Source organism: Papaver somniferum, chromosome 10 (assembly GCF_003573695.1).
Source record: "Papaver somniferum cultivar HN1 chromosome 10, ASM357369v1, whole genome shotgun sequence".
Taxonomy (NCBI): Eukaryota; Viridiplantae; Streptophyta; class Magnoliopsida; order Ranunculales; family Papaveraceae; genus Papaver; species Papaver somniferum.
The window spans coordinates 38,338,922-38,360,345 of NC_039367.1; the positions used below are offsets into that span (position 1 = coordinate 38,338,922).

The following is a 21,424-nucleotide window of genomic DNA, read 5'->3' on the forward strand; positions in this document are numbered from 1 at the left end:
TTAGAGGGATTAGTCATTCTATTACATAGGTTACATTATATACATATAAAGGGGTAACTAGATGGACCGCACATCCATAGGATGTAGGCCCTGTAATACCCCCCCTTGTACGGTTCAATAACAAAACTTTATGCATAGTGTTTCACATATAGTGCTTCGAATGTATTTCTTCAAATGACGTTCTCTCCTTGATGGCTTGTGCCGAAATCAATCGCCTCATTAAAACTTTGACAAGTAAAACCCCGTGGGATAAAACCTTGGTACAACTCTTCACATGTAGTACTTCACATGTTATCTCGTACTTTACATGTAGTTTATCACATGCAATACGATCTTCAAGGACCGACTAGTCTAAGTTAATTGCCTCGTTAAAATTCGTCAAGAAAAATTCAGAGGGACAAAACCTGAACTAAAGAAAATGAGTACAATATTAAGCAAACTTAGAAGATAGCTGGATTCGAATATGTTGCCTCATTAAAACCTTGACAAGGAAAACCCATTGGGGAAAAACCTTGACGAAGGGAAAAGAGTATAACGTGACATATGAAAGTAAAGGTGATCAGTTGCAGATGTCACTTTGTTCCGTTGAAGTTGACTAGTTGCTTCACAACTCCTAAGGCAGAAAATCCTCGTGCGAAAGACAATAGCCTTAGTTTGGAAATTACTTCCCGGTGTTTGTTGTTGTCTCATTAAAAACCTTGCCGGGTAACAAAACCCTGTGGGAAAAAGCAACCTCGGTGAAGTAAAATAGTTCAACACACCATTAGATGCTCCCCCTAATGTCAGATAATTTTAGTTAGTCTAATGCAGTCAAAAGGAGTTTATCACACTTTACTTTGGTGACTTGAATGTTTATAAGACCTTGTTGTTGATTCTGGAAGTTACGTTGCTTAACAGACTATCGCGTTTCATATCTTTGATTCAGATATTTTCAATAATATCAACGCGATCTTTATGTCTTCAACGTTCAACATACTTGATACTTTTAGTGTTGTCTCGCTAAAAACCTTGTCGAGTAACAAAACTCTTTGGGAAAAACTATTCTCGATCGAAGGGAAAAAGAGTATAACACAACTTCGATTTCGAAGTAAAATATGTCGACATCATATCCTTGGATCCTCCCCCTTACGTCAGCATCTCCCGCTGATTACTTTCAGAGTTGTTCCAGACAGTTCCTTTAGTCATGTATTTTTCGAAACTGAATATCAGTAATGACTTAGAAAATAGTCTACCATATCTCCACCTGATTACTTTTGTTGGAGATTAAATTATTGTTCATTTATAATCAACAAATTTTGGATTGCACTTTCATTAGAATTCATTTTTTATGTCTTTGCAGGGATAAAACAAATTCATGTCAATGGTTACTTTTAAGTATATGATTACGTTCATTATACCATTCCAATGACGTTGCATTGGCGCTAAGTTGTATCTATCTAACATGAGGATGCAACATTTGGTCGAGTACATTATGCTAAGTAAAATAATGCGTCTATTTTACTTAGATAAGGGAAATTCATCTCTCGACACATCTTCGTCATCTTTATTTAGACGAATTGGTCATTTACTTACATCTGAACCTCGACTAACCATGGGAGTGCTAGCAGGATGCATGTCCTTGTTAAATCGCCTGACAACTTTAGACATATGCAAACTAGTGGAATAATATACCACAAGCTCAATTTTCAGTCGAGCTTTCCCCAGATTTCTCATCTCAAATTTGGATTTAGAGTGGCTTGTAGGATATCTTATTACATCAAGAGCACCCATCATGTCTGTAACATCGACATATGTAGCTAGAATTCCAAATCAGGAACTTGCTTGTGAATACGCAAGGGAAAAATACCTTACTTTTTTATCCCCTCCAAATCAATTGCCACTTAGACGGGTATACTACATTCGCCCGATTGCTTCAATCTATAAGTGAGCGTTCTATCTAACTGTAAATGCGCTCTGTGGTTTAAAGTCACTTGATTTTGGAAACAAAAGGTTATCAAGTACTTTTGTAAATATCTGTTATCTCTTGATTCTTTCAGAGATACGTAATAACCACATACATATGCTGCATTTCAAGTCCTTTTGAAATTACCAAACCAACTAAGTAGCGGAACGCTATAACGTTCATTATAAGTGGACAATTCCAAGGATTTGTGAGAAACCTTGCGCCACAAGGCGAGTCTTGATACTTTGAGACTTCATTCTTCCCACTGTGCTCTATGACAAATAATCATGTATGTCCCATAGGATTTACACTTGGTTGGTTAGCACTACCACACCAAATACCCGTATATCTGCCAAATAATTAAGTTCTACCTGGATTATGTAGGCCAAATATGCTATTTATTTGAAATTAATCAAAATAAAGCATGGTTTGATCTCATTGTGCTCTACTTATGGAGCAACTATTATGTATTATATCATCACTGTGCACGCATGATCCTTCCATTGACTCATGTGCATTCTCATAATCCATCAGATTTCATTGTTCTCTAGAATCATTTAAAACTTCGGAGCGTCCTCCAGTATTGATTCATGGACTTATTCAGAGTCAATAAAATGAGATGATTTCATTAATGATACAAATTAGGTTGTGCCTTACTCATCTACTTCCTTTCTAGGTGAGTATTGATCGAACCTGGTGGTCTCTCCATCTTCCTTTATGGAGCCACGGCCTTAACTACACTTCCACCAAGTGTAGTTTCAACACCTTAGTCACGGTGTACCCCATACTGAGGATTTCTAACCTTGCAGGATTATTTGCAGCTGGTATGTGTGATCTTGTCACGTTGCCGATATCAATGCACTTTCTGAAATCGATGATTCTTTGTCATTTCACATTTACATTTATGGAGTACAAGAATTAATGTGAGACACAGTGGGAACACACCATGACAATTCATGTCGCTCCCTTAGAAACTACTTTTTCTTATCTCCCCCTAACGACGGGAAGACTATCTCATTAAAATGACAACCTGCAAATCTAGCGGTAACAAATCTCCTGTGAAAGGTTTTAAAATGCGGAAAATATTTGGAAATTCTTGTCCAACATAGTCACTTAATCATTTTGATGACCCATCATCGTACGATGTGGATTCGTAAGGGCACATATATAGTGCAACCAAAAATGCGTAAGAACACAAAATGTCAGGCTTATATCCAGTTACCAACTGGTACGCAAAGAATGGTTGACCACTTGTGGGTCTAAAACGAATAAGTGAAGATGCGTGTAATATTGCATATTCCCCAAGCAGTTAAAGGTAGGTTTGTATGCATAACCATGCCTTAGGCACCATCTGTAATCTTTTGATGATAGCCTTTGCGAGACCATAAGGTATAGGATGCTCTGCATTGATCCTATTAAATACGCAGTAACCATCAAGTCCTTTTGATGTACATTAGCTAGCATTTACAAGGGGTGGTGAGCCCTTACATGTATAATACATGCTAGTAGTTTTCCAAACGCAAAATTTCTCGGGAACTATAACTGGTCCAAAATGTGCAAACATTCACCAGAGCCATAAGTCACTTTAACCGTCTGGATTCTGCATGAATATTTTTTTCTAAATTTCACCTTGTTTTCTTTGTAATATGGATTTATTACCATTTGCATCTTTGGATGGTCTCAATCCTGTTTTACTGAAGACTTTGTGAAATGAGCGATATACTTTCTTACTGAAAAGAAATAGGGGGGGTTGTACATCTAGTACTTTAGAAAACACTTATTGAGAGATATGCCGTCATTTCGCATTCTGTCAATCTTTCTCCCGTTTTTGTTCACTCAAATAAATTGGTGTTCGTATGACTCCTTTCAAAATGATCATCATGTCACAACCAAAGTGGCTTTATGGTTATGCCCAAAGCTTGTATGAGTCAATTCCCAACATTTCATCGTCGGAGTCAATATGGATTCAATAATCCAAATACTATAGTGATTAACATTTCACTAGATTGACTCACTAGTTTCTCTAATACATTAGAAACTAAAGATGCATTCAGTTACATTCTCATCACTGTGAGTTTCCACATGATATCCACTTGCATGGGTTTCTGTGGAATTTAACAAGGTGTGGTTATCTCTTGGTACATGTGGAGATTTTGTGACGTCTTTGTTCTATCTTGAAAACAAATTTTGAGCAGTGCTTCACTCAATGATCCAATCCTCGTAGTCAAGTTATAAGGAAATAGTTCAACAACTAGTTTAAATTCCTTAAGCTAGTGGAAGAAAAACGACTATGAGTTAGACACTTGGGTCTTGAGAGTTTTAATAAGTGGTGTGGCCTTATTACGTAATAAAAGTGGGATTCAACTCAAGTATTTTAGAGGGAATATATAATACATGTCACCCAATATATCTCAAGTGATTTAGAGAATTTATGTCTCGTGTTTTCATTCCACAAGTGCAGACATTGGATCTAGTTCAACTCAATAAGATAGTCAATTGGCCCGGCAAAGTTCTTGTTGCCATTAAAGTTGATGTGAAAACTGGTTGCTACTATGATACACACATTACATTGTATATTCAACACCTATGACCAGGTGCATTTCCAACTCTTTCATATATGATGGGAGCTACAATTATATTTTAGTTGATCCCATACTCGGTTGATACTTGTGTATTGGTGTTAAAACTACCGAAGACAAAAGTACATCTTTGTCTCATGATACATATGTCCATTTTCACATGCTTTATATGAGTCGGTACGTCTAACCCTCATTCGAGGTTTTTTCCATTTTCAACTTTGCTACGTTTAACTTAATTTGAGAAATTTCTTTATCTCAACAGTCCAAGAGAATATCACTACACATGTCAACCACTTACTTTAGGTTGAGTAGATTACTCAAGATAGTTCTCTTATTGCTATACTTCAACATATACTGGTTTGTTAGTATCATGGATGAAGTACGTAAAATGGAAATTTTCTGACTCATATCACTTTTTGTGAGTTCTTACAAAAAAAAATTATTTTTTTGAAAAATATGTGATTTTGTTTGCAAGTATCTTTTGAAACTACCGACTCTTTAATAATTGGGCAAGTGGATTACATTCCACGGAACATTTTAATTTGGGGGAAAATATCAAGTATCCAATAATGGTGTTCAAGTACTTCTAAACCCAAAATAAATATATTTGAATCGAGTTGGTACAACCAATTGTACAAAAGACATCATTCAACTATAGCTAAATATCATATTCAAGAGAACTAAATAACATTAACCAAAATTCTTAATGAACGAGGTCAACATTCATAATTTAAATTGACCGTTTATATAATATGGACAAAGGGGAATAAAAAAAAAAACAGAACTAAGCATATTCCTAAAAATAGATGAATAAGCCAAAAAAAAAAGAACACCAAATTGGGAGATACATGAAATAATTGGGGGATATATGCCGGCATGGTTTTTCAATGCCGACATATATCCCCCAATTATTCCATGTATCCCCCAATTTGGTCACAAAAAAAAATCGATGTAAACATTAGTTACGTACCTCACATTTCATTTTGGTTCCCGCCATATATAGACAAACCAGAATTGTCTTACTCGCGCATGATCCAATCCAGTACGGGAGAACAGGAACAGGATAGGATCGGGTAGGTTGGGTCAACCCGGGTTATACCGGACCTGGTTGAACCGGGTTGGCTGGGTCGGCTTTGATGGACCGGGTTGGCTGGGTCGGCTTTGATGGACCGGGTTGGCTGGACCGAACCACGTCTGGTCGGACCAGACCTGGTTTCCTTCTCCACTTTCCACGTATCTAGACAGTATGCGTTATGCTTTTCCGTCATCTCCTTTCCAGAGAATTCCAAACGACTGATTCCAAACGATCACATAGAGATTAATCAAAATGAGTACAACTGATTAGAGATTAATCAAAGTGGGTACATACACAATACCAAAATAAATCAAAATAATTCCTGATTATTTCTAATCAATCAAAGATTAATCAAAGTGACTCCTGGTTAGTACATAAACAGTACCAAGATAATAATCAAAATAATTCCTAATTCTTGATTAAATCAATTTTCGCCGCAGATTTAATATACCCAATGTGTATGCCAAAATCAAAAACAGGAAAAAGAAAGAAAAAAATTCCAACTTAGCTTATTTGATTCCAGCGTTGATGAAAATCATCCATGTAGAAAAAGAAAAAAAATCAATCGATCCCATATAGCTCTGCTAGTCAGCTTCGTGATTGAGGAAAATCATAGGTGAAGGAAATATATGTAGAGACAAGAAGGAGAACCATCATATTAGAGGGATTAGTCATTCTATTACATAGGTTACATTATATATATATAAAGGAGTAACTAGATGGACCGCACGTCCATCGGCTGTAGGCCCTGTAACATATCATAAATAAAAATTATAATAAATATATAATTTTTTTTTAAGATATCTCATTATTAATTTCAGATAAAGATTATTACATTAACTAGTTGGAAGCCTAACAAGCTAAGCTCCAACAACGTACTAATACATTAATTGAACAGGTTGTCGTGCTAGCCTACCAGTGAGCCTCATGAGTAACCTATCCAAGGGAGCCGAAGCGGATGGGGGCTGAGATTGTGTCACAAGGGGGGCAAGCTAACTCTACCTTCCATGTTAATTCCTGTAATATTACGTCACCCGGGGCTCGAACCTGAGACCTCCTGGAACGCATAAAACTTTGGGAAACGATGATGACCAACCGAGCTAGGTTCCCGTTTTTACATTATATTCTCCACATACAAATAAATAGATAAAACATCAAAAAAAATCAAAAAAAAAAATCACAACATTTCAATTAAATTCACAAACTTAAATAAAAATTAATTAATTTATTTATGATCCATGATAGCCAATTATAGAGAAATCTATAATACAAAACAGAAGGGGTTTATGAGTCTTGGATGATCGGATAGCATTTTCAAAGACAAACGTTGTATCTGACCATCTCAGTCTCATCCCAGCCATAGATATCTGACGGATGTAAAAATTGTAACCTCTTTTCATCATGAATATACTTTGAGTGGGTTCCCTCATAATTAAGATTATAAATAAAAATTATAATAAATATAAAAAACAAATTAAGATATCTAATTATTTGGTTTTTACATTATATTCTTCGCCAACAAATAAATAGATAAAACATCAAAAAAAAATCAGAATAAAAATTAACAACATTTTAATTAAATTCACAAACTTAAATGAAAATTAATTAATTTATTTATGATTCATGATAGCCGATTGTAGAGAAATTCCATGATAATCAATTGTATTTTTATTTAGTCATGTATCAAGAAGAAAATTTAATAAAAAAAGTAATAAAAAGATACAAATCATTTATGAAGAGTAAAATCTTATAGCATGTGTAGCGATCCTATGTTTAGTCTCTTGTTTATTGATTTATCTAGGTTCAATTAGTGATAATCGTGTCACTAATATTTCTTATTTTTGGAATGTCAACCATACGGTTGGACAATTTTTTTGTATAGCATCAATAGTTTACTTTTTCTTTTGAGGGAACAGGCGCAGATGCTCCCAATTTCATATATTGATAAGATTTCTTACAAGAAACAAATACAAAATATATGTATCCTAGAATACAACAAAAGTACTAAATTCATGTAGTTCGTTGAGGAAATCAATGCTATTTGAGGGATGGTGTGAAGTTTCTGATTCCACCATTTGAATTGTTGTTCTTCATTGTGAACAAGTTTATTTTCTTCTTTAAGATTTGATGCTCCCATAACATAGGAGTAATATGCGTTGTTTATCGAAAACACGATCACATCCGGAAGCCATGGATCTTCACAGTAATGTAGATCTACGTCAAACCAATGTAATTCGTCCTCGAAGATGTCTTTGAAACGATTGCAACAATCGATAGAAATGCCTTGAAGGCTATATGAAATTGTTACAAAAAACATATAATAAGAAATCAAGATGGCATATATAAGCCATCTGATTCATCAGAAATATAAAAAGAACCCTAAAAATTATTGGAATAACAATTTGTTTTATTGAAAACTATACAAACTAGGAATACAAACCTTAATCTGCCCAGAAGATCCGAAAAATCAGATCAAATCCGGACAGATCAGGGTGAAAACGAAGAAGAAGATGAAAGTTCTTTTTTTTTTCTTTTCTTTGTTACGGTTTTTTCTGCAGAAAGGAAGAGAGAAAGGAGAAACACCATTACAGAAGTTCAATAGTTTACTATTAGGATGCTAAATGTCTGCTTTGTTTGCATTGTATTTGGTGAGGTTAATCTAGCTTAGTATTATATTAGGATTTTGCAAATCATGGTTTTTGGGCTTAATCTACAAGTTCAATGGTCATGCGGTGGGCTTCTGTTTTGACATCTAGATGGTTCAGGGTTCACTAAATAAAAATAGGGTCACTAAATAAAAAACCTGTTTTGAGGCATACTGAATTTTTTTGAGGCATACTATATAATGCCAAAATAGGGTCACTAAATAAAAAACAACATCACCCCGTATCCACCCTTTTCGATAATGGCATAACTATCCTTACATAATTAGTGTTAATGATTATGATTAGATTTGATTAGCTAGGAATTTTAAGGATTGATTAAAAATAAAATTATTAGTGGTGAATTAGTAGATAAATCAAATTTATGTGAGAGAGTTGGGATTTTTGAGAGGAAGAAGAAGAAGTGAAAAAAAAACTTGGGTTTTGAATTTTGAGATTTTAGTGATTAAAAGTGACCAAAATGGGTGATTCAAATCAGAGGTAGACTTTTATACGAGGTTTAATTTCTTTTTATAAGTTGAATCTTTCAAAAAAATGAATTTTTAAAACTCAGATCTACTGACCAGATGAACAGTTCAGCTGATAACTTTTCAGCCGAACCTCTGTTTTTTGAAAATATACCTAGGTTTGGATGACAAGTTATCAGCCGAACCTAGGTTTATTTTATAAAAATTGAGGTTCGGCTGAAAAGTTGTCAGCCGAACTTCACTCTGAAACTGACAAATTTAGGTTCGGCTGATTCGAACAAAATTTAGCAAAGTCGCGTGAGCCGAACATAGTGTTTCTCTAAATGATACACTAGGTTCGGCTCAAAATTGATACCCCAAGATCAACCGAACTGATCTTCTGAAAACCCTAATTTCATCTTTGAAATCATATTCTATCGATCAAACAAAATAAAATCAATCAAAAACAAGATGGGTTTGTTATACATACATTCTAAAATACATCTAAGAGCAATTGAGGTTTGGATTTCGCACTTCAATATCGCTCACTTTGATTCGTGTTTGCTTTACTTGATCAATTTCTTGATTGAATTGGAGTCCAAGATGTTTAAGTTTAAAGTTTATTTTGATTTTTGATTTTAGGTTTTTGAGGGACGTTCTAGTAATTTAAATTGTTTAAGGATATATAGGTAATTGAACTACCTTTAAACACCCCTTATAATACATGGTGTAATGAATGAGTATGCCTCAAAAAAATTGAGTATGCCTCGTAACAGGTTGCGTCCACATAGCTGCTTGGTTAGTATGCCCTGTGACTGTGAGGATAAGTTTGAAAAGAAAAAGGATATGATTAAACTACTGAACTTATCTTCTGCTGCTATGTTCCTTGTCTCAACACCTGTGGTTTAGAAAGTAAGAAAACTAGGCGAGAAGAGGAAATAAAATCTGAAGGAGTGAATTTTATATTGAGTTCCTGATTTTGATCTGTGAGGAAGGAAAGTTATGGTCTTGAACAGATCAATTAGTTGAATTCCGTGGGAAATTGAAGAGTAATCGAAAGGGGGGTTTCTCTGTGTGTTCTTGATTGAAGGTTAACGGTACGATTTCAACCTTGTCGGTATAATTTTGTTTCAATTAATTGAATTCCTATACAACGATTCTCCAACCAATTTGATATGTATATTTTGATTCAAATACCACTACTATCAATTGTTGATCTGTCTATGAACTATTTAGGGTTCCGTTTGAAACCAATCTATTTTAGTCCCTCATACTACTGATGCATGATAGGGGTAGAACTGTGCTAGGGTTTGGAATGAAGTATATTGTGGTCTTACATGACACCATGAATTTTAGAATTCTTATGAAAATTTGTTGAATTGAATTGCACAACAGCACACCAGAATTTTTCATGATTTCAGGTGACATTTTGACATGTTTTAGGGCAATACAGTTTACGATTGGGATTAAAGTTCCTCCCTTTGAAAAGTAGGCCTCTGAATGATGATGGAATCGTGGTGTTAAGTGCTCCACTTCGATTTACTCGTTGTGAGATGTACCAGTTTTGGTGACTGCTGTTCTGTACTCACGGCAGTTACTTTTTCAACATAATGGACATGTTTGCATCTTGTTTTAGCCTTAGACTTCTACTGTTAATTCTTTGAAATGTCTTCAATGGTTCAATGTCAATGTAAGGAGATAGAATTCGATGTTTGGGTTAATACTTTTGTCCAGATCAGCTTGTTATGTTCTTAAGTCGATTTCGGTGGAGTCGTTCTGTTTTTCTGACTTAGCTTCTATGTGCTTAAGGTGTATTGGATTCAATAGAAGATCTTCAAAGCTTAAGGTTTGACTAGCGGTTTGAGGTGGGAATTTACATTACTCTTTTGTAACCATTGATGTCTCTTTACAAAACTAAATTTATACACTTAAACAAACTCATGCATTGTTTTTGATACCTATACCCTATTGTTGTATGCGAAGTAGAGTTTTATTATCAAATTATATGTTACATTTTGGTACCTAGTAATGGTATGAATGTGTGTAAGTATCTGATATTGATGTTGTACAGATATAGAATGTTTCTTATAAATATATGGTTGGGCAACAATTAAACTGTTTTAGAATTCCAGGGAGGGTACATTTAAAATAAGGGCGGTAATTTTAATTTGGATTTCTTTAAACTGTGTTGTCTTTCCATTGACTGGAAAGAACCTGAAATGTTCTTATTGTCTATGTGTTTGTTTGGGGAAGGGAAAATCCCCATCTGTGGTACAAAGAATATGTTCCTTCACCTTTTCCTTATAACTATATTTACGTACACCTATAGGAGTGGAATTTGCTGCCAGTAATACGCTAATAGGCGTGGAATTTGCACTGATATTAGTATCAAAAGAGGGAGCTAGTTTTGTGTACATGATTGTTTACTTTCTGCAATTTGACAACTTCGATTGCATCCAGTTTACCTATAATTTGGCGTTTTAGATTATGATTCTTAGAACTCCTTAAATGGATGGCGATGTTCTGAAACATGAGCGGGATGGGCTCTTCGTGTTAAGCGTTTCTGTCAATTAATGGTGTTTCTATTTGTTATTCCCTTAAGTGCTTGTATGTAGAGAACACATAGAATGAGGTACTAGTAAGGTACAAATTCTATTTTGACTATGAAGCCGCAAACTTCAGGGGGCTTTAATGATCATTGAAGAATCCAAGAGAGTCACGCCTTGCTACTCCAAAGGATTATGTTTCTCAGTATATTTATATGTTGAATGAATGGAATTTAGTTTATAGTGTGCCGAATGGTTTACTGCTATTTACGATACAATTATTGGTTATCTTTTCAGATTTGATTTATCGACGTTTTGGGGAAAATTTGCATTATTTAAAGTTCAACTTTAATGATTACATTTGAGTAGTGTAAGTATCCATTGGGCTTGTTTAGCTCACTCTTTCCATCTCCTTTTAGTGGCAGGTAACCTTGTTGTAAGAGGTGTTGACTCGGGCGAAGAAGAGATTAGCGTGTGGGTCGAGTGAAGGGTCTCGTTTTTTTTTTTTGTATAGGGAGGTCACTGCCGATATCTTTTTGTGGGCAGTTCTGTGTTTGTTGTCTTGAAGGTGATGTGTTTAACTTATCACAAACACACTGTTTCTAAATGTTTAGTAAAGCTATATATTTAAATTATGTTAAAGGGCTCATGCCCCATGGATGTGCGGTCCAAAACGGAAGCCTTTTGGTCTTCCCTTTCACATGTATATAAGGATAATATTCCATGTAACCCTATTATTCTGATCAATGAAAATTCCTCTCTGCCTCTTTACTTTCTCCTAATTATCACTCCAACACGTTATCACCACGAGCTCTAAATCTGTTGGATTTTTTTTTGGGTTGCTATCAAATCCGTGAAAAATTGTTTTGAATCTGTATTTTTTTTTTCAATCATATACAGTGTGTTGGAATCAATGGGAATGTTGAAATTGATGGAATCAAATCAGATAAGTTGGATCCTATCTTTTTTTCTCTTTTCCCATTTTTTTTATTATGAATATGAATTAGAAATTACTTTGATTAATTAATTTCATTAATTTAATTTAATCCGTTTGAATTAGGGATTAATTTAATTACTTTGATTTTGATTATGAATTTGGGATTATTTTGATTATTATTAAAAGTTTGTGATCAAGAATTGTTTTGGTGGTTGTTTTCGTACTGTCTGTGTATGTATGAATCAGTAATTATGTTGATTATTTTGGTACTGCCCGTATGTACTAATCAACTAAGCTTTTGTTCTTTTGTGCGATTTGTGCCTGCGGATCTAGATTTAGATCGTTGGAAAATCTGGGGGTGAGAACCTGCGTGCTTGCGTTCCGAGGAGAAGAAGAATTCAATTCGCATCCCTGTCTGTTCGCGGAGAAAGGAAATCGTCCCGATCCGGCTCCAGTCCCGTCCCGTCCCGATCCGGCTCCAGTCCCGTCCCGATCCGGCTCCAGTCCCGTCCCGATCCGGCTCCAGTCCCGTCCCGATCCGGCTCCAGTCCCGCTCCAGTTCCAGTTCCAGTTCTGTACTGTGGGGTCTATTTCCAACCCATAGGCTGTCCTGTTCTGTTGGGTCTAGTTCCGGACGTGCATGATCAAAGCCGTTCCGGTTTCGCTTATGTACAGTGTGAACCTAAGATATGTACATGGGATGTTCGATTTGATACATGGACTGTACAGTGGAAGCAAAGCTCGGATGGAGGTACGTAACCAATATTGATGTGGGTTTTAATATTAAATACTTGTTGAGTTATTTATTTATTTTAAGAACATGTCTAATTCTATTTTTCTTTGTCTTAACATAAATCCATATCGTATAAACGGTAACTCAAATCATGACTGTTAATCTCGACTATTAAGAATTTTGGTTAATGTTATTTAGTTCTCTTGAATATGATATTGGTTATAGTTGTATGGTGTTTTTTGTACAATTGATTATACCAACTTGATTCAAATGTATGTATTTGGGGTTTAGAAGTACTTGAAGACCATTATTGCATATTTGATATTTTCTCCCCAAACTTGAATGTTCCGTGGAATGTAATATATTTGCGCGACTATTAAAGAGTCAGTAGTTTCAAAAGATACATTGCAAATAAAATCACATGTATCCCAATATTTTGTGGAAGAACTCACAATTTTTTTTATTTGCGTCAGAAAATTTCCATTTCTCTACTTCATCCATGATACTAACGAAATAGTATATGTTGAAGTGTGACAACAAGAGAATTACCTTTAGTAATCTACTCAACCTAAAGTAAGTGGTTGACATGTGTAGTGATCTCTTGGCCTATTGAGATATAGAATTTCTCAAATTAAGCTAAATGCAGCAAAATTGAAAATGAAAAGGGTTAGACGTACCGACTCATATAAAGCATGTGAAAAGGGACATATATATATCATGAGACAAATATGTATTTTTGTCTCCAGTAGTAATGACACCAAAGTATAGGTATCAACTGAAAATGAGATGAAGCTAAGATGTAATTCTAGCTCTCACCAAAGAATTGGGAATGAATCTTCTTACTGGTATTGGTACAAGCAATGTAATGCAAGTACCGTAGCAACAACCAATTTTCATGGGAAGGTCATACTTTAGACATCAACTTTAATGACAAAATGAACTTTGCATGGTCAATTGACTATTTAATTGAACTAGATCAAATGTCTGCGCTTATGGAATGAAAGATACATCATTCTAACGAGACATAAATTCTCTAAAGTACTTGAGATATATCTGGATGAAACGTAACATATATTCACTCTAAAGTAATTAGAGTGAAACTTTTGTTACGTAATAAGGCCACACCACTTGTTAAATCTCTCAAGACTCTATGTCTAAGCTCTGTATGTAAGGGCTAATCACGTCTTGTTAAGTGCAAAGGGTGTTCGTGCGTGAACTTTTACCTACCTTTTTGGAAACTTATAGTGAGAATGGAGTTGATTGCATCTATAAATTATTTCTAATGAATGTGAAACGAAGCATAGTCTTAGACAATTAATGTGTCAATCTAGTGAACTGTAAATCACTGGAACTTGAATTACTGAATCCATATTAAGCCCAACAATGAACTAATTGGGATTGATCCATAAAGACTTTGACATAACCATAAGGCACATTGGTTGTGATACGATGTTCCATTTTGAAAGTACTAACACGGGCATCACTTCATTTGAGTGTACAAGACGATGAACTAACAGAATACAAAGTTGCGCTATCTATATATTACGATCAGTGATTTCTAAAGTTACTAGATTCGCACTGCCTCTCCCCATTATGCTTTAGAGTAAGAAAGGACGTCACTCATCTAACAAAGTCTTTGTTTAGTAAAACATGATTGAGACCACACTGTTTTACGTAGATGCAAATGGTGAATAACTCATTCTACAAAGAAATAAAGTGTTATTAGTGAACATATATCCATGCAGAATGCGGACCATTCAAGTGATTTATGGCTTTGGTGGATGATTCGACGCATTGAATCAGTTATTGCTCACAACAAACGATGCGTTTAATTTTTGTAGAATTACTAGCACATATTACACAATGCAAAGTGCAAAGGCTCACCACCCTTGTTAATGCTAGAGAATTTACATCAAAAGCACTTGATGAATATTGCGTGTTTAATAGGATCAATATAGAGGATCTTATACCCAATGGTCTCGCAGAGGCTACCATCAAAGGTTAAGATGGTGCCTAAGGAATAGGTTATCCTTACCAACCTATCTTTTATTGCTTTGGGTATATGCAACATTACACACATCTTACTTAATTCGTTTTTAGAACCCAATATTAGTCCACCTTTTCTGCGTACCAGTTGGTAAATGGATTTAAGCCTGACATTCGTGTTCTTACGCATTTTTGGTTGCACTATATATGTGCCATTACGAATCCACATCGTACTATGATGGGTCTTCAAAACTGTTAAGTTATGTTGGAAATGAGTTCCCAACAATTATCCGCATTTTAAAACTTTTGGCAGGAGATCTCTTATCGCTAGATTTGCGGGTTATCACTTTAATGAGACATTCTTTCCGTCGTTAGGGGGAGATAAGAAAAAGTATTTTCTAAGGGAACGACATGAATTGTCGTGGTGTGTTCCCACTGTGTCTCATATTGATTCTTGTACTCCACAAATGTAAATGTGAAGTGATAAAGAATATTCGATTTTCAGAATGTACATTGATGTTGCTAAAGTGATGAGATCACACATACCAGCTGCAAACCTACCTGCAAAGTTACAAATCCTCAATACGGGATATACACCATAGACTAAGGTGTTGCAACTACACTCAGTGGAAGTGTGGTTGAGGCCGTGGCTCCATAAAGTAAGTTGGAGAGACCACTTGGTTCAATCAATCCTCACCTAGAAAGGAAGTAGGTGAGTAAGGCACAACTTATTTATATCATCAGAAATCATCTCATAAGATTGTCTCTGAATATGTCCATAAATCAAACTGGAGGACGCTCCGAAGTTTTAAATGATTCTAGAGAACAATGAAATCCGGACGGATTACGAGAATACACATGAGTCAATGGAAGGATCATGCGTGCACACTGATGATATAATTCATAAATAGTTGCGCCATAAGTATAGCAAAAGGAGATCGAACCATGCTTTATTTTGATTAATTTCAAATAAATAGCATATTTGACCTACACAATCCAGGTAGAAATTAGTTCTTTGACAAATATACGGGTATTTGGCGTGCTAGTGCTAACCAACCTAGTGTAAAGCCTGTGCGACATATGTGGTTATTTGTCACAAAGTGTAGTGAGAAGAATGAGGTCATAAAGTATAAAGAATCACCTTGTGGCGCGAGGTTTTGTCACAAACCACTGGATCGCTTACTCTTTTGAACATCATAATGTTCAGTTAATTAGTTTTCTTGGTAGTTTCAAATGAACTTGAAACATAGTAGATGTTGTTATATCTCTGGAGATTTAGACTGAAAAATATTTGCAAAAGTGCATGATGGCCTTTTGCTTACCAAGTCGAATGACTCTAAACCACAGAGTGTGTTTGCAGTTACACTGGAACACTCACTTTTTGATTTAAACAATCAGGCGGATGTGGTATACCCGTCTAAGTGACTATTTGATTGGGAAGGGATAAAAAAGTAAGGTTTCGTGCCATGCGTATTAAATAAGTTCATGATTCAGTTTTATAGCTATCTATGTCGACGGTATGGACATGATAAGTACTCTTAATAGAATAAGAGATCTTACAAGCTATTTAAAATCTGAATTTGAGATGAAAATCCTGGGAAATCTCGATCCTATCTATGTTCTAAACTAGAAGACCGAGATTGTGGTATATTATTCCACCAGTTTGCATATGTTTATTTTCAGGCAATTTAACAAGGACGTGCATGCTGCTAGCACACCCACGATTAGTCTAGTTTCAAATGTACATAAATGGCCAATTCGTCTAAAGGAAGATGAGGAAGTTGGGTCGGGAGATGAACTTTCCTTATCAAAGTATAATAGACACATTATTGTACTTAGCATAATGTACTCGACCAAATGTTACATCCTCAGTGAACTTGTTAGCTAGATACATCTCAAGGCCAACGCAACGTCATTGGAATGGTATAGTGAATGTAAGCATGTACTTAAAGGTAACCATCGACATAAATTTGTAATATCCCTACAAAGACATAAAAAGGAATGCTAACGAAAGTGCAATCCAAAGGTTGTTGATTATGAAAGAACAATAATCTCTTCTCCAACGAAAGTAATCAGGGGAGATATGGTAGACTATTTTCTAAGTCATTACTGATATTCAGTTTCGAAAAGTACATGACTAAAGGAACTGTCTGGAACAACTCTGAAAGTAATCAGGGGGAGATTCTGACATCAGGGGGAGGATCCAAGGATATGATGTCCACATATTTTACTTCGAAATTGAAGTTGTGTTGTACTCTTTTTCCCTTCGATCGAGAATAGTTTTTCCAAAATGGTTTTGTTACTCGACAAGGTTTTTAGCAAGACAACACTAAAAACACAAGTATGTAGAACGTTGAAGACGTAAAGATCGCGTTGATATTACTGAAAATATCTGAATCAAAGAAATGAAACGCGATAGTTCGTTAAGCAACGTAACTTCCAGAATCAACAACAGGGTCTTAAAACATTCAAGTCACCAAAATAATGTGTGATAAACTCCTTTTGACTGCATTAGACCAATGAAAATTGTCTGAAATCAGGAGGAGCATCTAATGGTGTGTTGAACTCTTTTCCTTCACCGAGGTTACTTTTTCCCACAGGGTTTTGTTGCTCGACAAGGTTTTTAATGAGACAACAACAAACACCGGGAATTAACTTCCCTACTAAGGCTATTGTCTTTCCCATAAGGGTTTTCTGCCTTAGAATTTGTGAGGCAACTAATCAACTTCAACGAAGCAAAGTGATCATCTGCAACGGATCACCTTTACTTGCATCTGTCACGTTGTACTCTTTCCCCTTCGTCGAGGTTTTGTCCCAATAGGTTTCCTTGTCAAGGTTTTAATGAGGCAACATATTCGAGTCCAACTATGTTCTAAGTTTGCTTAATATTGTACTGTTTTTCTTTAGTTCAAGTTTTTTCCCTCTGGGTTTTCCTGACGAAGTTTTAACGAGGCAATCAACTTAGACTCGTCGATCTTTGAAGATCGTATTGCATGTGATGAACTACATGTAAAGTACGAGACAACATGTGAAGTACTACATGTGAAGAGTTGTACCAAGGTTTTATCCCACTGGTTTTTTTTTTGTCACAGTTTTAGTAAGGCAATTGATTTCGACACAAGTCATCAAGGAGAGAACGACATTTGAAGAACTATATTCAAAGCACTATACGTGGCACTACATCTGGAGTTCCATTATTGAACTGCACAAGGGGGAGTGTTGAAGGGCCCATGCCCATGGATGTGCGGTCCAAAATGGAAGCCTTTTGGTATTCCCTTTCACATGTATAAAGGATAATATTCCATGTAACCCTATTATTCTGATCAATGAAAACTCCTCTCTGCCTCTTTACTTTCCCCTAATTATCACTCCAACAAATTATTCCTTTTAAAATCTTTAGTTGGTCTTTCTTTTGATGCCTGTTATTTGAAAAATTGCAAATGTTCTTCAAGTGTGCGGATTAAATTTGTACATTTAGTCTCTTAGTTCAGCAAGGGAAACTCTTGTTGTTCTTTCTTTGAAGCTTGCTGTCGATTGTTTTTTACTTTGGTTTTATCAGCTTAGTGATAATGGACTAGATGGATCAGTACCTTAAGTTTTGGATTTGCGTGTTAATTATGGATTCTTGAAAATGGGGCGCTTCAGCATGCCCACATAATAAACAAATTAAAGCATAAATTTTTTTGGAAATTACCTTGGTGATATGAAGACGTTTGGTGCCAAGAATCACAACCACCATTTTCATTCCTATGAATTAACTACTTTAATTAATAAACATGTGCAAAGAATTATAATTACCTAATGGGTTTTGCATGTTTTCTTATGAACCACGCATCACAAATCTAATATATAATACAGCTGAATCGCCTGCTCTAAAATTTCCAGTAGATACGAGATGGAATGAGTTCAAAAGCCATTCAGTTAGTCTGCATCATTTGAGAATTTGAACGGTTTCATTAACTCATGTAAATTTTAGGTTGAAATATCGTCAAAATGTTTATTTGTTTGAATAGATTATACATAGGACAAATGCCTACCTTCTTTCGCTCTAATTTTTCATATTTGAATTGGATGTATGGAAAATATAATACACATGTACATACCATCTGAACAAATCCTAAAAGGATTATTAAGAATTAATAATAAGTATATGGGATTTGGCCTAACCAAAGGATACATTAGTAGCCAACTATATTTCCACTCGAAGCAATAATTAAATTTACGTTACCTTTTTTTTTTGGTTAAATATGATTAGAACACTATGTTATAAGTGATTTTGGTTGCATTCATGCGATAAATATTGCAGCGAGTGTCGTTACGGAACGGGTTATCTTTAGTAGTAAAAAAATAAGCAAAGCATGAGAGATTTTATCATGGGATCTTTACTTATAATATCCTTGCATATTACTAAAAGGAGGAGGTATCCCCTCACATTTTTATTATCACACTATCTCACACGTTGGACGTCATTTTTACGAAGAAAAACCAAACCATAACGGATTTGAAGCTAATATTTTGGGGATATGTAATTATTACAAATCTCTATGTTCCTACCGAAAATGAGCGTATTCCGAGACGTGTAACACCACCATCTACTATTTTGAAAATGATTCATTGAAAATCAACGGATTTCTGGCCGTCAAAATTAAGACCAGTAGATTATGAGGTTTTATATATCGGAATGTGCTCATTTTTGGTAGGCATGTAAAACTTGGTAAGAGGAACATATTCTCGAAATATTAGCTTCAAGTCCGTTAGGGTTTGGTTTTTTCACAAAAATAACGTCCAACGTGTGAGATACTGTGAAAATAAAAGTGCGAAGAGATCCTTCCAAGGTTTATAGCATGTTTGGATATGAGTTAAAAAGTTATTTTTGGATTATATAAGTAAAAAAATCAAAAGTTAGTTTGGGTATACAATTTCAGAATAATCCCTAGAAGCAAAAAAAAATTATGAAGCTGACTAATATAATCTGTTTCTGGCATCAAAACATGCTATTAGGATACATCTTAAGAGGTGGCCTTTCGGTCTAATTTTAGGAAACACTTTAAGAAGTAATTTTTCGACTTAATTAGTCAAAAAGTCGTAATTTTACCAAAAAACCAAAAAAAATTACTTCTAGAAGTGAAAAAGTAACCTTTGAGTTGAACTCTTTTTTTTAATTTCACTAATCTTACTTCGAAGAAGCAGAAGCATTTCAAGTTGCCAAACATGCAGTAAACTTATCTTTTGAATTTGAACTCAGCGGAAATTCTATATGGCGCTCAACTTATGGACACTATATTGACACCATGATGAATTGATGGTACGGCTTATAACATGTTGGTTATGTTTTTGTTTTTTTTTGGGGAGGGGGGGTCAAATGAATAAAATATGGCCTACTAAAAATAAATAAAATACATAAAAAATATATAGCATTTTCGTTAACTCAGTTATCTATAAAGTATAATGGCTAGTTGTTGTTGTTGTTTTCCCGGTAAGTAGGGTTCAGTTTTTTATGAGTTCAAACTCAAATCAATGGTATCATCACCTAACGACTTTAACACTATAACTCTCGTGTTGATAATAATTTTTATTTATAACCCTTTATCCTATGCTTATCATGATCATGATTAAATAAAATTAAAATTCTTTGATTTAGAATCATATCATTTTGAGAGATAGATAATAATATCATATACATATTTTATATAGACTTAGACAAAAAAATGTGCTTCTTTTTTGTTGTGTTGACTTGCAGACAATCCGAACAACATCAAAAATCAAATTAGGGTCTCTAAAGAAGAATAAAAATTTCTTAATATATAAAGTGACGTTACCCATTTGTAGGGTACAAGATAGTGTGAGTTTTTCTAAAGAATTATTAATTTGAACGTCGTGTCAAAGTTTAAGAACTATTGTTAGAGCACTGCTCGGTCGAACTCGCAAGCGTTGCTATCTCAAGCTTGTTTGTCAAGTTTAGTTGTCAAAACTATAAGTCTTGATTTCTAGTCTACTTATAGTTAAGTCACGGATATGATAGAAATTGTAGTTGAGCATTAGACTTCACGACGTTCATCGATTGAAGACGAAGAACTACTAAGGGGAGCTTGTGGAACTTCATCAACAAAAGGAATGTGGAGACTTGAACTCATCTATCACTCAAAAGTTTATCTACTTTCTCTCCTATTTCAGACAAAAGTCGTATAACTATATAGACATCAATTATACACATATGATATTTCGAGCTGAATTTAACTCGCTTACGTATTTCTCGAAATATGTTTTAGTAAGATTTCGCTTTAAGCAAGTTTATCTTATATTCTTGACGAAAGTTAAAAGATGATCACATGATTTGTGTGAGACAATCATTTGATGTAGACTCGGAATGTTTCGTATTGATCATTCGATCACTTGAAAATTGCTTTGAAGCTAATTGTTTGTGTGAGACAGCTATTGTCGTCTTCCAAGAATGTTTCAATGATTAAAATGGGAGTTTAGAATGATTAATCATGATTGGATATAAACACAGTATGCG

General features: G+C 34.9%; 1 long non-coding RNA gene across 1 annotated transcript; it reads left to right on the plus strand.

Annotated features, from left to right (window-relative positions):
* The first annotated feature begins 9,480 nt into the window (after positions 1-9,480).
* Positions 9,481-12,022, plus strand: LOC113316852. The gene is made up of 3 exons (XR_003343052.1): positions 9,481-9,802; positions 10,515-10,570; positions 11,671-12,022. It is a non-coding gene; the product is annotated as an uncharacterized LOC113316852 (long non-coding RNA).
* Positions 12,023-21,424: the final 9,402 nt, after the last annotated feature.